This window comes from Cupressus sempervirens, chromosome 10 (genome assembly GCF_028749045.1).
Source record: "Cupressus sempervirens isolate cs-2001-9-10 chromosome 10, ASM2874904v1, whole genome shotgun sequence".
Classification (NCBI taxonomy): Eukaryota; Viridiplantae; Streptophyta; class Pinopsida; order Cupressales; family Cupressaceae; genus Cupressus; species Cupressus sempervirens.
This window is the reverse complement of record NC_143127.1, coordinates 295,039,096-295,053,304: the sequence shown is the minus strand read 5'-3', so window position 1 is coordinate 295,053,304 and position 14,209 is coordinate 295,039,096.

Below are 14,209 nucleotides of genomic sequence, written 5' to 3'. Positions count from 1 at the left end.
TTTTGTCTTCATCCTCAAAATTAATAGATCTCTTTTTAAATCTTCAGTAGTATACTTGTTTCCACCCTGTTTCAAAACTTGCTACAAAAGATCCTCTTTCTATATTTCACTGCTCTGATATGTATTCTCAAAGCTAAATACTTGAATAAGTTCCTCCGATAATTGTTCCAAGTTATCTTTTTCAGTTTCATCTGAGATTACCCTTTCCAACTCTTCATCCTTTATCGAGTCATTGTTTAAAAAATCTTGAAATTTTTGTGTTACGATTCTTTTTCTATTGCTCTCATCACTTCCCTTTCCCTTATGAATATTAAAATTAAGATCAGATGATTTTGTTCCTGAGGATGGAGTTTGCCAGAATTTGGGGAACCTATTGATTTTCTCTTTCCTAGTAAATTTGATTTCCCTCACAAGATCTGCTACCTATTTCTACAGAGTTATCAAATCCTCTTTTATATACTTAAGCTTTCCCTATTCTGGAAATTCATCTGTAAATAGAAGGTTGTTTTCTATTTCTTCAATACTATTGACCATTTTACACCATGACTTTTTATCTTGAGGTTTCACCTTTTTTCCTACTGATTTTTCCTCTCCATTTATTAGTCTTATATCCTTGTTCTTTTAAACTTTTTTTGATCTTTTTTTTATTTTTTCACTACTAATAACTATGCCTTGTCACCTTCTGCTAGCCAATTCTTGAATAATATTTATTTTTCCTTTGTTGGGTTCTTTGGGGCTTTGATTTACATCAGTAGTCTACATTTTTGAAATAGGATTGATTCCTTTACCATCCTCCATATTTGGTAATGCATTAATATATTTTCTAATTGATGACATTAAGAGTTTTCCTTTTCCTTTGCTTTGAGGATCTTTCTTTTTAGCCTCTTGTGGCTTCTCTACTATTTTCTTCTATTCTTTTTTGGACACTGGGAATGAGCTACTTCTGATCTTTGTCAGTGGATTTGTCAATGTTGTCTTATCACTCTCAAATGTTGGCTCTACTTTCCCTATTGTTTCCTGAAAAATCTTTAAGTGACATTTCTCACATATAGAATCCCTCTGATATTCTATTTAGTTCCTTATGTTCATCATAGGGAATGTATTCTAAAGATCCACAATTAATTGCAAGGTTTTGAAGGAGATTTTTCTTTCGTTGTCTAGTCTAAGTATTTATGAGATTTTACCTTCAAATTTGTGATAGTTTAAATTATTGTTGGAAATAATATGATAAGCTAAGTTACTGAGAGGGGAGGGGTGAATCAGTAACTTATAAAATTCCAATCCATAGTTAGCAATTAATCCTTCATGTATATTCTGATCTAATTGTATGCATGAGAAACTAAAAACATTAAAGCATACATAACACTTTTAACACAAAATATTGTGACCTAGAAACCTTCCAAATAGAAAGTAAATCTGGGGTAAGGATGATACCTACTAGCCTTAGTACTGCAGTATAAAGTTGGCCTGTTAAGGCTTACATTGATCACTTTTGATGATCTACCCTATTAGGAGTAATGAGGGCTACTAGGTACACCTTGCAAAAGGATTTACAAACATAGAATAAAGTATGCACTCAGTAAAGAGATTTATTCAAGACTATTAGGTCTACCTTGTTAAAGGATTTGATAGATCCACTTGTTAGGATGAAATAGTAGTCAATCTTTGATTTGCAACTTGGTTTGTTGAATGAGATTCCTTTGAGTATAGAAATTACCTTGTTGTGATAAATAAATCTTTGTTGCTCCTTATATTATTGTAGCCTTTGTAATTCACTCTTCTCTCTTCTTTGCTTGTTACATTACATCATACCATCATCATATTGGATGTGATACAATACATTGCATATATACCAATCCAGTTTACAAATTACAAAGTTGGACACAATACAAGTTTACACAAAATACACAAAGTCGACCCAAATGATGAAACTCAGGTTCTGAAGACTAGCTTGGTGAGGTTCTAATACTCACCATCCACTATCAGTGCTCGCCATCATCATGCACTTGGTAGACATAGAAGCTTGGTCCATATTGATCACTTTCAAGTAGTCTCAAACTTGGTTTGCATTGATGACTCAGTGAATACTATGAAACTCAACATATAAACTAAATCACTTGATTCACACTGCATAGCTCAGTCAATGCTATCACTACGAGCTTGATGTAAATCGAATCACTTGGTTAACACTGAGTAGCTCAGTTAACACTAGACTCACATCACATCAACTGCTAAATTGATAAGCATTGCACAACTCAGTTTGCACTGATAAACTCAGCATACACTGTAATGCTCAGTTTACACTACTAATCAACAACTTTGTAGTAACTGCTCGGCGCAAATTGAATATTGTTCAAGGGACTTGGTAGCAACTGTAGAACTCGGTAGCCTCTGAAATGCTTGGTTAACATTATCAACAATCTCCCCTTTTGGCATTAGTGACAAAAACACTTATCAGTCAAAACTAAATTCAAAATGTTCAAGAACACCTTTATCCATCACCTTATGTCTCCAACTCAGTAGAGTATACTATTTTTGAGATTTTTCAAATTTGGTTTTGTAAGAGATGTATTCCTCTAAATGAATAATATAGTAATGCTCCCCCATACATAATACATAGTATACTTTACATCTTTTCACATCTCTCTTCACATCTGATATATACATTTTCTCCTCTTTTTTGTACATCTTGTCCTTTTCACAATACATCTATATACATGTTCTCCCCCTTTATACAATATACATCTTTTCTACAATCTTCAATCTTCTCCCCTTTTTTGACATTAATGCCAAAGATTTATGCTATATATACTATACAATAATGCCAAAATATGACAAGAAATCAGAATGTACCTTTAAGATAAGTGCTAAAGTCTTGTCCCAGTTTTCTTGCAACACCTTGCATGTGTGCAATGAAATCTAAACTTCTGCTAACAATTCTCTCATATAATCTACAATGGAGAAGTTGTTGTCATGGATGAGTGTTTTAGCATGTGCAATGTATTTTTGCAATGCATCCATGTTTGGGAGAATCATATTCTTTATATCTATCAATGTAACTCTTATTCTTGCCTCTTCTCTTAGAAATTTTGCCTGCATATTAGTCAGGAATCTAATCTTGATGTGATGGGTAGAGCTGTAGCTCCAGTCAAGTTGTAACTATTGTGCACTTGCCTTCAGATCCTCATCAATCTTTAATAGTTTATCTTTTATTTCCTTAGTGAAAATTGATATATCACAGAGTTTATCAAATAGTAAAGACACATTGTTGCAAGAGTTCTACAGTGAGCCTAGAATAGTAGATAATTCTACTTGATGGATAGCAATTTGTTAAGCAATAAGTTATAAAACTTTATTCTCAAATTTCTTCTTAGCTCTCTACAACAATTTGTCTTGTCCATTCAAATCATTATTCAACTTTTGGACTACCTTTGCTAATTGTTTCAAAATTGGTTGAGAAGTATCAACCTCTATGCTTAGAGCCTCTACTAGGATATTCTTAGCATCCTCAATTATTTGGAGTTCCTTATTCCTTTCTTCTCTAAGCCTCTACTGCTTGGATTTCTTCTAAAGAATTTCTCCAAAAATATGCACTTGATTAGGATTGAGATTTGAGATGTCCCAATTAGGAATAACAATCTCCTCATTAAGATCTATGTCTTCTTTCTTCTCTTTTCCTTTACCCAAAAATCTTGTGCTCGGCTGAGGCTTGGTCTCAACTATCTTTGCACTTATTAATTGCATGCTAGGAATGGAAAAAATTGTAGAAGTGGTAGGACTCACTAAAAACATAGATACTGCACTTATTGCCAAAATACCAATTGTAGAAATACTTGGAGTTACCAAAACTAACGTGGAGGGACGTGTTGGCTGCTTGGTAGATGAAGTGCTTGTCACTTTTTTTGATGTGGTGCTAAGTTGGATGGGTGTAGAAACTGACTGAGTACTTGTGCTAATTGTGTTTGATACAATCAATCCTACTAAAGCTTTCTCTAGGCTTGATGTTTTTAGAACTTTGCTTGGAGAATGAGGAAGTGAGGTTATGATTGCTACAACAATCTTCATTGGGTCAGTCTCCTCAGTATCTTGTACATCTTCTTTGATAGCTTCCTACCCCGGTTCCTCTTCCTCATCATCTACATTATCAAAATGAGTTATGTCTTCATCATTAATTTCTTCATCCTTTTTTGGTTCATCATCATCATCATCTTTGTCATTGACACTAACAACAAAATCACTCAACTTGTGAAGAACATAAACATTCTTCCATGTCTTTATAGTGTTCCTTACTACATGTTCAATGTCTTTCAATAATATAAGACAAGTGTTGAATCTCAAAGTAAGCTTTTCTTCATTTTTCTTTAGAGATTCCTTTACCTCCTTGTCATCCAAATTCAGCATGAGTTGCCTCAAGGTTTTCTCATATATGTCTTTTGCAGTCTTCATGGCATTCTCCCATCTTGGCTTTACCTTCTCCATTAGAACATTTGGAATACATTGAGAAAGCTGGTCTGCGAAGTATTTCCACTTACCCATTTTAGTTATTAACATATCTTCTATTTTCTTTTTCTCTTTTGTAGTCATGGTCTCATACTTTAGTGCCTTGAAATTTGTTATGTCAAATCCTGACTCTAATTCTTTCATCCTTTTCTCAAAAGTATGTGGAGGCCTCTTGAAGATTACATCTCCTCCTCCTTTATCTGCTTTCTTCCTAGATGATCTTCTGGTAAACACAATAGTAGATGTCTTGGAAAGCTAGGTAATAATTACCTTACATTTCTTCTTTAATGGCTCCTCATCCTCTAATTTCTTTTCATCTTCTACTTCGTCATCTTCTCCTTTTCCTTTAGTCAATAAGAGAGTGGAACTGGTTTTCAATTTGGTAATTCTCTTCTTTCCTTTGTTGACTACCTAAGGGAGTTTGATTTCAAGCTCAATTCTAGCCTTTGCCTCATAATAAGTGCCAAAGTATGCAACTTTAGGATCAACAGGCTCATTAATCAATGCCTTAATAATGTCCTTGGTTTCATCAATATTTTCCTCATAACCAAGAGGCTTTACCCATACTATCCTTGGTCTACATGCTTGAATGTATACTTCTATCGACCATGAAACAAATATCATCTTTGTAGTCTTCAACTAATTTCTTAGGAATCCTGAATCTATTATTCATCTTCTCTTTGAATGCATCAAAGCAGTTATCCATAATAGTTGCATAGTTTTCTCCAATTTTAGCAATATACTCATTAATCTGATACAAAACAGGTACATCTTTCCTCCAAACAAAAAAAAATTGCACATAAAAAAATAAACAAGTCAAAAGTGAACTGAACTTACATGGCTTGTTCTTGGAAGTTCTTATACTTTCCATGTTCTTGTTGAACTGGTTCAACAACAACTTGGCAAGGTCAAGTGACAGGTTATTCTTGACTACCTTGTATGCCAAATCCACTACTTCACATGATACGTTGTTTAATCTACTTGAACTATATATCTTGTGAGTGATGAAATGTATCCCAAACTTGAGTTCCATATCAAAAACATGGCTGATCTTCATTCCCCTTCCATCCCACTCGGCAAGGGTTTTCTTCTCCAGTTCAACCTGACTTAAGGTTTTAGTCGTGTTTTCTTTTGTCAACATGGGAAGACCAATGATCCTATGGATCATCTTCTTAGTTATTAAAATGGGTTGTTCCAACCATAGCTAACCATTGTGCACACAACTGAGAATATATCTTATCCATTTTACTTGAAATTCTTGTGGCATATGCGAAATGTGAGTTAAACCTTTAGTTTCAAGATGTTGATGCTCAAGTTTCAACACACCATTAATGCATAATTCTTTTAATGATTCATCCATCTCTAGTATTCCAATGTCTTGAATAACACATTTGAAATGTGAACGAATATCATTGATTAACAGTACCTTTGGTGGAATTTGTGACTAAGCTCTATTCGGATCTAGGGTTTCTGCAATGGCAGGAGTCAACTTAAAGTCTAGAGCCCTCTATTCCACACCTCGAAACTAACATGTTTGAACCTTTCTTTGATTTTTTGTTGGTGGATGTCATCTTTGCTTGGTAGGGTTTAAGAGAATATGAAAAACAATTCACTAACAATTTTCTCAAATCTCTTGAATGCTCTTAAAGTCGCTCTGCATAGATAGCTCTTGAAGATTCACGGTGAGAAATGAATTTGATTTAACCATTTTCATCAAATTTTTCCATAAATGCTTGGTATGATTGTTCACTCAAATGATAGGTTGTCATCCACTATGCTTGCATTGAATGCTCGGTAGTCTTTCATGACTCAGTAACCACATAGAACTTAGTTACTCTCGACCTTGCTCGATAAGGTAGTAACCCGACCTTACTCAATAATGATTGGCATATTTTACTCAGTGATCCCTTTGCATCTTGAATGCTAATTTGGATCTTTCAACCTACTAACTGGAACTGAAGTGAGATGTTTTGTTCAGAATCCTAGTTCCAGTTCTCCTATGAGAGATCAAGTGAAAATGGTGGAGTCACCCAATTCTTGAGTGACATCTTCATTAGTGCTCGAACTTGTATTTTCAAAAGATTTTAGAACCCATTGCTGTCTCATTTTCTTTCTAATGTTATAAGCTTTTGCCTTCTTTTCATTTTTAATTCTTCTAGTATTCATATAGTTCTTGGTAAGATGACCAAGTTCTATACAAATGTAACATCTTCTGGTAGTATCTCTTGTCCTCGTATGTGTTTTACATAATTCATTCCAATGTGTCCAAATTCTCCACAGTAATGACATCTGCACCAAGTGTTATAGTCCCAACCAAATATAGCTTTTACAATTTTCTCTATTGGATTCAATATCTTAGTTTTGCATTCTGATGACTTGTGCCCATGCTTCTTACATTTGTGACATTTTCCTTCAAATTTAGGTTTCTCTTTGCATTCATTTGCCCTATGTCCATTATGATTACAATTGTAGCATTTTCCATTGAATTTTTCTTTCCCTTGCTCCAACATTTGTTTGATGTAGGACCTATCTTACCATAGTGAATGCAAGTAGGTCTTTGATTCTTTTGAGCTCCTTGCTTGGATGATTCACCTTCTTCTGTATATCCAATTCCTGCTTTTCCTTTTTTTTCTATAATGGCTTTGCTCATTCAATTGATTCATGTATGCTTGAGATTTCATTATTCTCTCATTGGTTTTCCTTTCAATGTTTAGATCATTCTACAGTCTTTCATTCTCTGATCTTAGATTCATGATTTCTTCATTTGCATTGGTGACCTGATCAATGAAGTTTGTCCACTGAAGGGATAGGTGCTAAATTTCATTGTTCTTTCCTTCTATCTCCTCTTTTATCTTGTTTCTCTCTTCCATGACTTCACACAACCTTACTAACTGAATTTATTGCTCTCTTCTTAGTTTTCTTACTTCTTCTTGAAGAGTATTATTTTTTTCAAGTAGTTCTTTGATTGCTTCATTATCTTCATCTAAATTGCTTGAGTGAATGTTCAATTATTTCTTCAATGTAGAGTTGATCATTCATTTGAATTGTAAGATCTTTTCTTATTTTTAAGGATTGAAAGAGTTTCTCTTTTGCTTTCCTAAGTTGTCCAATAGCTAATTCCAAATCTAGCTTCTCATTATCAAAAGCCTTGTCAAGTCTGAATACTTCTATTGCCTTTGATCTTTGCTCAGCTATTATAATTTTCTTTAGGAATGAAAAGCTTTGATACCAATCGTTGTAAATAATATGATAGGCTAAGTTACTGAGAGGGGAGGGGTGAATCAGTAACTTATAAAATTTTATTCCTTAGTTAGCAATTAATCCTTCGTGTTTATTCTGATCTACTTGCATGCATGAGAATCTAAAAACATTAAAGCATACATAACACTTTTAACACAAAATATGGTGATCTAGAAACCTTCCAAATAGAAAGTAAAACTGGGGTGAGGATGATACCTAGAAGCTTTAGTACTGTAGTATAAAGTTGGCCTATTAAGGCTTAGATTGATCACTTCTGACGATCTGCCCTATTAGGAGCAATGATGACTGCTAGGTCCACCTTGCAAAAGGATTTACAAACATACAATAAAGTATGCACTCAGTAAAGAGATTTATTTAAGACTGTTAGGTCTACCTTGTTAAAGGATTTGACTGATCCACCTATTAGGATGAAACAGTAGCTGATTTTTGATCTACAACTTGGTTTGTTGAATGAGATTCCTTTGAGTATAGAACAACCTTGCTGTGATAGATAAATCTTTGTTGCTCCTTGTACTATTCTAGCCTTTGTAATTTTCTCTTCTCTCTTCTCTGCTTATTACATTACATCATACCATCATCATATTGGATGTGATACAATAGATTGCATGTATACCAATCTAATTTACAAATTACAAAGTTGACCACACTACAAGTTTACACAAAATACACAAAGTCGGCCCAAATAAAGAAACTCAGGTTCTAAAGACTAGCTCGGTGAGGTTCTGATACTCATCATCCACTTGCAATCCTCAACATCATCATGCACTTAGTAGACATAGAATCTCGGTCCACATTGATCACTTCTAAGTAGTCTTGAACTCGATCTACACTAGTGACTCAGTGAATACTATAGAACTCGACATATAAATTGAATCACTTGATTCACATTGCATAGCTTGGTCATTGCTATCACTATGAGCTCGGTATAAACTGAGTTACTTGGCTAACAATGATAGCTCAATTAACACTAGATTCACATCACATCAATTGTGAACTTGGCAAGCACTACACAACTTGGTTTGCACTGATAAACTTGGCATACACTGTAATGCTTAGTTTACACTACTGATCAACAACTTTGTAATAACTACTCGACACAAACTGAATATTGTCCAAGGGACTTAGTAGAAATTGTAGAACTCGGTAGCATATGAAATGCTTGGTTAACACTATTAACTATACAATATGCTTGGTAAATACTTACAATTTGAATAAGTGTATGTCACTAATAACAAATATGATTAAAATTTCAACAATTATATATTGCTTTGTTTGTGATTACTTTGATCAGTTTAAATTCCATTTTGTTAGCCTTGAAATTGATCAGTAGTTTGATATTATTGCAATAAATAAATGATGCATACATTCCAATTAAATCACCAATTGAGAGTCCTATTTTCCTAATAATTTCTATATGCATTAGTTCTGGTCGAAGGGATTGAAGAGAAATCTAGGTTGGAATCAAGAAATTCAGCATTTCTTCCTTGCAATCTGGTATCCACTCAAAAAAATTCACACTGAATCCTTTAATGTAATAGATAGAAACAAAAAGAAAGTCTTTTTTAACATTTTCATCTATACAATGAATGTAAACTAATCTATCAGAGTGGTGAGATATACTTAACTGGGTTTTGCAGAATCCTTGTAGCTAATTGATGAGATGGATCATTTCAGATTTTGGCCTATTCTAGAAGGAAAATAAACCAACACTTGGGCATTCCTTCCAATGGTCTTTGCTATCTTGGTTACTAATAATGAGGACATTTTCCCCATAATTGATTGAGTATGGTTTACTAGACAAAAGAGGCTGTGAGACTGAATGGATAGGAGATTTAGAAAAAGAGTATCGATAGTGGGGGGGATGTAAGAATGAGGTAGAGCCAAGGGAGAGTTGAAATTTTAGATCTCTGTCTTCCCAAGATGAGTTTTTTGAGGGTTTAGGGAGACCATGAAGGCATCATATCGAAACCTTATTTGTTGAGAAAACAAGGAATTTTTTGTGTGTTTTGCATATTTAGTGAGATTGAAAAACCTGATTTGATTGTCTAGACTTATCATACAACAGATGATAGGGCAGCTAATATACAAAACTAGGGAGTAGAGAGGATTAGAGGATTCATAATAAGGAATATGGGATTTAACTAGAGGGTTACTAGTCTTTTTCGAATCAGAATAGGGAAAAGAGACCTGTTTTGAGTCCAAATTAGCTCGGGTCCTATCACTCTCGACCATTTTTTACAAAGTCTGGATCCCAATCTTTTCTGCATTGTTTGTCAGAGTCTTTGTTGAAGTGGCCCTTGAATTGATCTGCTTCACGTTTGATTGCTCCAGATCATTCTGCTCGTCTAGAATCAAAAACAAATTTGTTGTTACTATAGCAAGCTTGGCCTTTGTGTAGTGATCATTGTTGAAGGGGAATACACTAGTGCAATTTCTCCCCTACGATATCTCCTTCTATCTAGGGTTTCATGGTTTCAGATCATTAAACATGTAATTTGCATTTTTTGCATTAATGCCTGCTCTACTTTCCATTTTTTATATTTGAGACTTTTTCAAAAACCTAAATCAATTTTAAAAAACAAAAGTTATATTTCTTTTCATATATATCTTTTGAATTCATTTTTTGCAACCTTATTTTTATTAGTACCTGTACTATAATAGCAACAAAATTGTAGGTGATTTTTTTTCTATTTTCATATTTTAAAAAATATTTTAAATATTTTCTTTTTAGAAAAAGGAATTACCTACTAGTTTTACTTACATTATTTTATCAATTCACAATTTATATTATGCTAGTATAAATAAAAATGTTTATTATCTTTATAAGCTATATTATATGATATATGTTTTTTTCTCAATAATAGTTTTAAATTATATTAATAATAAAGAGGTAAAATACATTGCAAAACCTTGAATAAAATTTATTGACTCTATTTTTAAGATTATGTTCCATAATTTTCCTAATCCTAAAACAACATTCCAAAAATGAACTTTATTGCATCATGCAACACCCCACCCACCAAACAACAATCCCTTGTACATTACACTAGATCAATATGGAAACTAGAGCCACACTATTCATCTAACACCAACTACCAGCCAAATGCTTACTACCATGTCTCTGGCCCTTCAGTGAACTCAAAAAATTGTCTTTCCACCTCATAGGTGTTAATTTGATTGTTCAAAGCATAATTTGCAATCCAAGGTACACATAATGAACTTTACAACCACAAAAAAATCATTTAAACATACATTCTATGGAAAACACCATATACCTCAAACTATAGTTGCATAGCCAAATACCTCTAGAATTATCGTAGGACCCATAAAAACATCACACTGCCTCATGTCAGCCAACCACCACTACCAACTACCATAGACCATCATCATTTCAAATGAATTTAAACAAAATACTAGACATGTGTGCTCTTCCTCAAAACCAATGGTTTCCTCTTCGAAAAACCATAGCATTTTAAACCTAATTATGACCTCCCCTGCCAAAATGTTTCAAAAGGATTTCCCAAAATGTTGAAGACTGAAAAAAGTACAACAACTTTAACACATCCTTATTACTTTTGATGAAAACTTAATAGAAAAAACTTGACAATTAGTAAAATTCTAAAAGCCCGTGCTAGAGAAACAAAGCATGCAACCCATGGTTACCTTCCTCCTTTAAGGGAAACTAGTGGCATTATTCTACAAATTTTCTCATCCTTTACTTTATTAACCCTTCACTCTAGTTGTGCTTCCTCCTACCTTCGGGTCTGAGGATTCTGTTCCTTATTTAGCATGCTCAACACTAAATTAGCTTCATCTGTCAAGCCCCAATTTGTCAAGGCTTTCACTTTCCTGATGCCTACATCATAAATGTGTGCTATTATAAGCACTCTAAGTATGTATTATTAGATAACTAAGAGGGGGGGGGAGGAGTGAATAAGTTATGTCCAGTTATCCTAGACTTTCTAAACATTTCAACACCTTCAAAGCATCATAAACATCAACAATATTAACTTCAATTACTTGGTAGATACATCCAACTTAAAACTTAACACATTCATCCACTTCTTTCCAAGTTGTTATCAAATTGTTCCTTGCATTACCGACTGTCAGTAAATATTTTAGTTATTACCTAGTGGTATCATAATTATTACTGAGTTGCAATAAACTACAAAACATGTAAATTAATTTGTAACACAAATAACATTGACACAATTTGACACCAATATTTTAACTTGGAAACCTTGTTAAGGGAAAAACCACCTAGGGCTGACAACCCAAACAAATTCACTCTTCTGAAGTGATCTTTCTTAGGAGACAACCTTGTTAAAGGTTACATACACTTTGTTAAAGTGACCTTGTTAGAGGATTTCACCAAAAGATCATCTAGACCTTATCACTCCCTCTCCTTGACTTAAAAGAGTGCCTAATTTAAAGGACTTAAAAATATCACTAATCGATGTTACCATATAAGATTTCATAGACTTATTAGGTCCACTTGGTACTTTTGAGATTTTTTACTACAATAGTTAAACAATAATAGTGTAAAGTGGTTTATTAAGAGTAGAAACTATCTTTTCTTGTTCAAATCTACATTGTTTCACTTCCTCTATCTTTTACTCACTCGACTAATTCTATCTTTCATAAATTCTTCTTCTTGTCTTCTCCTTGCTCTTCTCAATTCACCTAGCTCAACACTTGGCTCTTTTCCTTCAACAACTTTGTACTTCTTGGCAACCTTCAATCATATCTCCAACATTTTACTTAATAGTCAACCAATATTATCAGATCACCATCTTTCAAATTAGCAACCTTAAATTGTCTTATTCTCCTCCTTAAATAAATTTCTCAATGCTTCCAAATCCTTCCGTCTTTTGTCACTTAACCAACATTGTTGATATTAGGTTTACAAATGAACTCATTTATACAATGAATTTAGACACATAGAAAATATAACCTTACATAGAGCATTGTGCTCATCCTTATCCGTCATTCAATTTCCTTCATCAAATCTTTCTTGAATTTTCTCCATCATTGATCTTGCAACAAACTTTGACTCTCATTTTAAACCTTTTCAAACTTTCAATATTTCCATCAAAAGTCAGCCTCAAATTCTAATTTTCCAAACTTGTTCATCTAGTTGTCACTTGGTAAACATTACATTTACTTGGGCAACATATAACTTGATTAATATTAACCTTCTCAGGTAATATTGTGATCTTCTTCATTTACCATTCGCTCAGGCAATAGTGTAGTCACTCGATGAATATAGTCTCCCTTCATTAACCTTGTGACTTGGCTAAGCTTGTGATCTTCAATAATTTGTAACAATACATGATTGCAAAGTAATCAAACTAATATTACATAATTATTGTCCAACTAATTCTAATACCCACTTAATAACTTACATAATAACTCTGTCTTCATCATACTTAAATCCTCTTCATCAATCTAATGATATGGTACTTTCCTAAGTTAGCATAATGTCTAGCCAACTAAGACTTTAACATTAATGACAATAAAAAATGATATAACTCTCTTACATACATTCATAGAACTTATCAGCTAGAAATCTCCCACTATCAATTACAATATCAGTTGGGGCTAATATTCTACCCCTTTGGCATTGATGGTAACACATAACATTCAATTTTACATTACAATACATTATGTAGGATAAACAAATGTATGCATTGAAAAGAACAACAAGATCCAATTTTGGTTCTTCAAACTAATACTCAGTATGTATCTTTAGTAGTAACAAAACTCTTCAACATTTTTAACATTACTCCCCCTTTGGATATGATCCCATAGTTCAGTTGTCTTCATTCTACAGAAACTCTCCCTTTGGGTCATTATAAATTTCATCATTAAACTTATTAAACCTTGTAGTTACCCTTGTACCTTGCATGTACATGTTACATCAACTTCATCACAGTCAATCTTCACAACTTCAGAAATACTCCTTAAGTGTGAACACTTTTGCATCAACTCCAAAAGATATAACAATTTATCCATGAATTGTTGTAGCATGCAACTTCACTCAATTAATTTTGGATAGGGGCATGACCCTTTGTTTACCTCTTAGATACTCAAAAGCATCCTTAGGCGATGGCTTGGTGAAAATATCAACAATCTGCTCTTTAGAATTTACATACTCAAGCCTTACTTAATTCTCTTGTACTTGCTCCCTCAGGTAATGATACTTAATAGATGTGTGTTTTGTATTTGCATGCATCACCAAGTTTTTTGATATCTTTATAGCACTTGTGTTATCACAATAAATAGTGGCAGGCTCAGTTACTTCTTCTTTCATTCCTTCCAACAATTGTTCTATACAATAATTGAATAATTGCTTGCAGCAGCAGCATGTTCAACTTCAATAGTAGATTGTGAAATACAATTTTGTTTCTTGCTTATCCATGTAATCAACCTTTCTCCTAAAACAAAA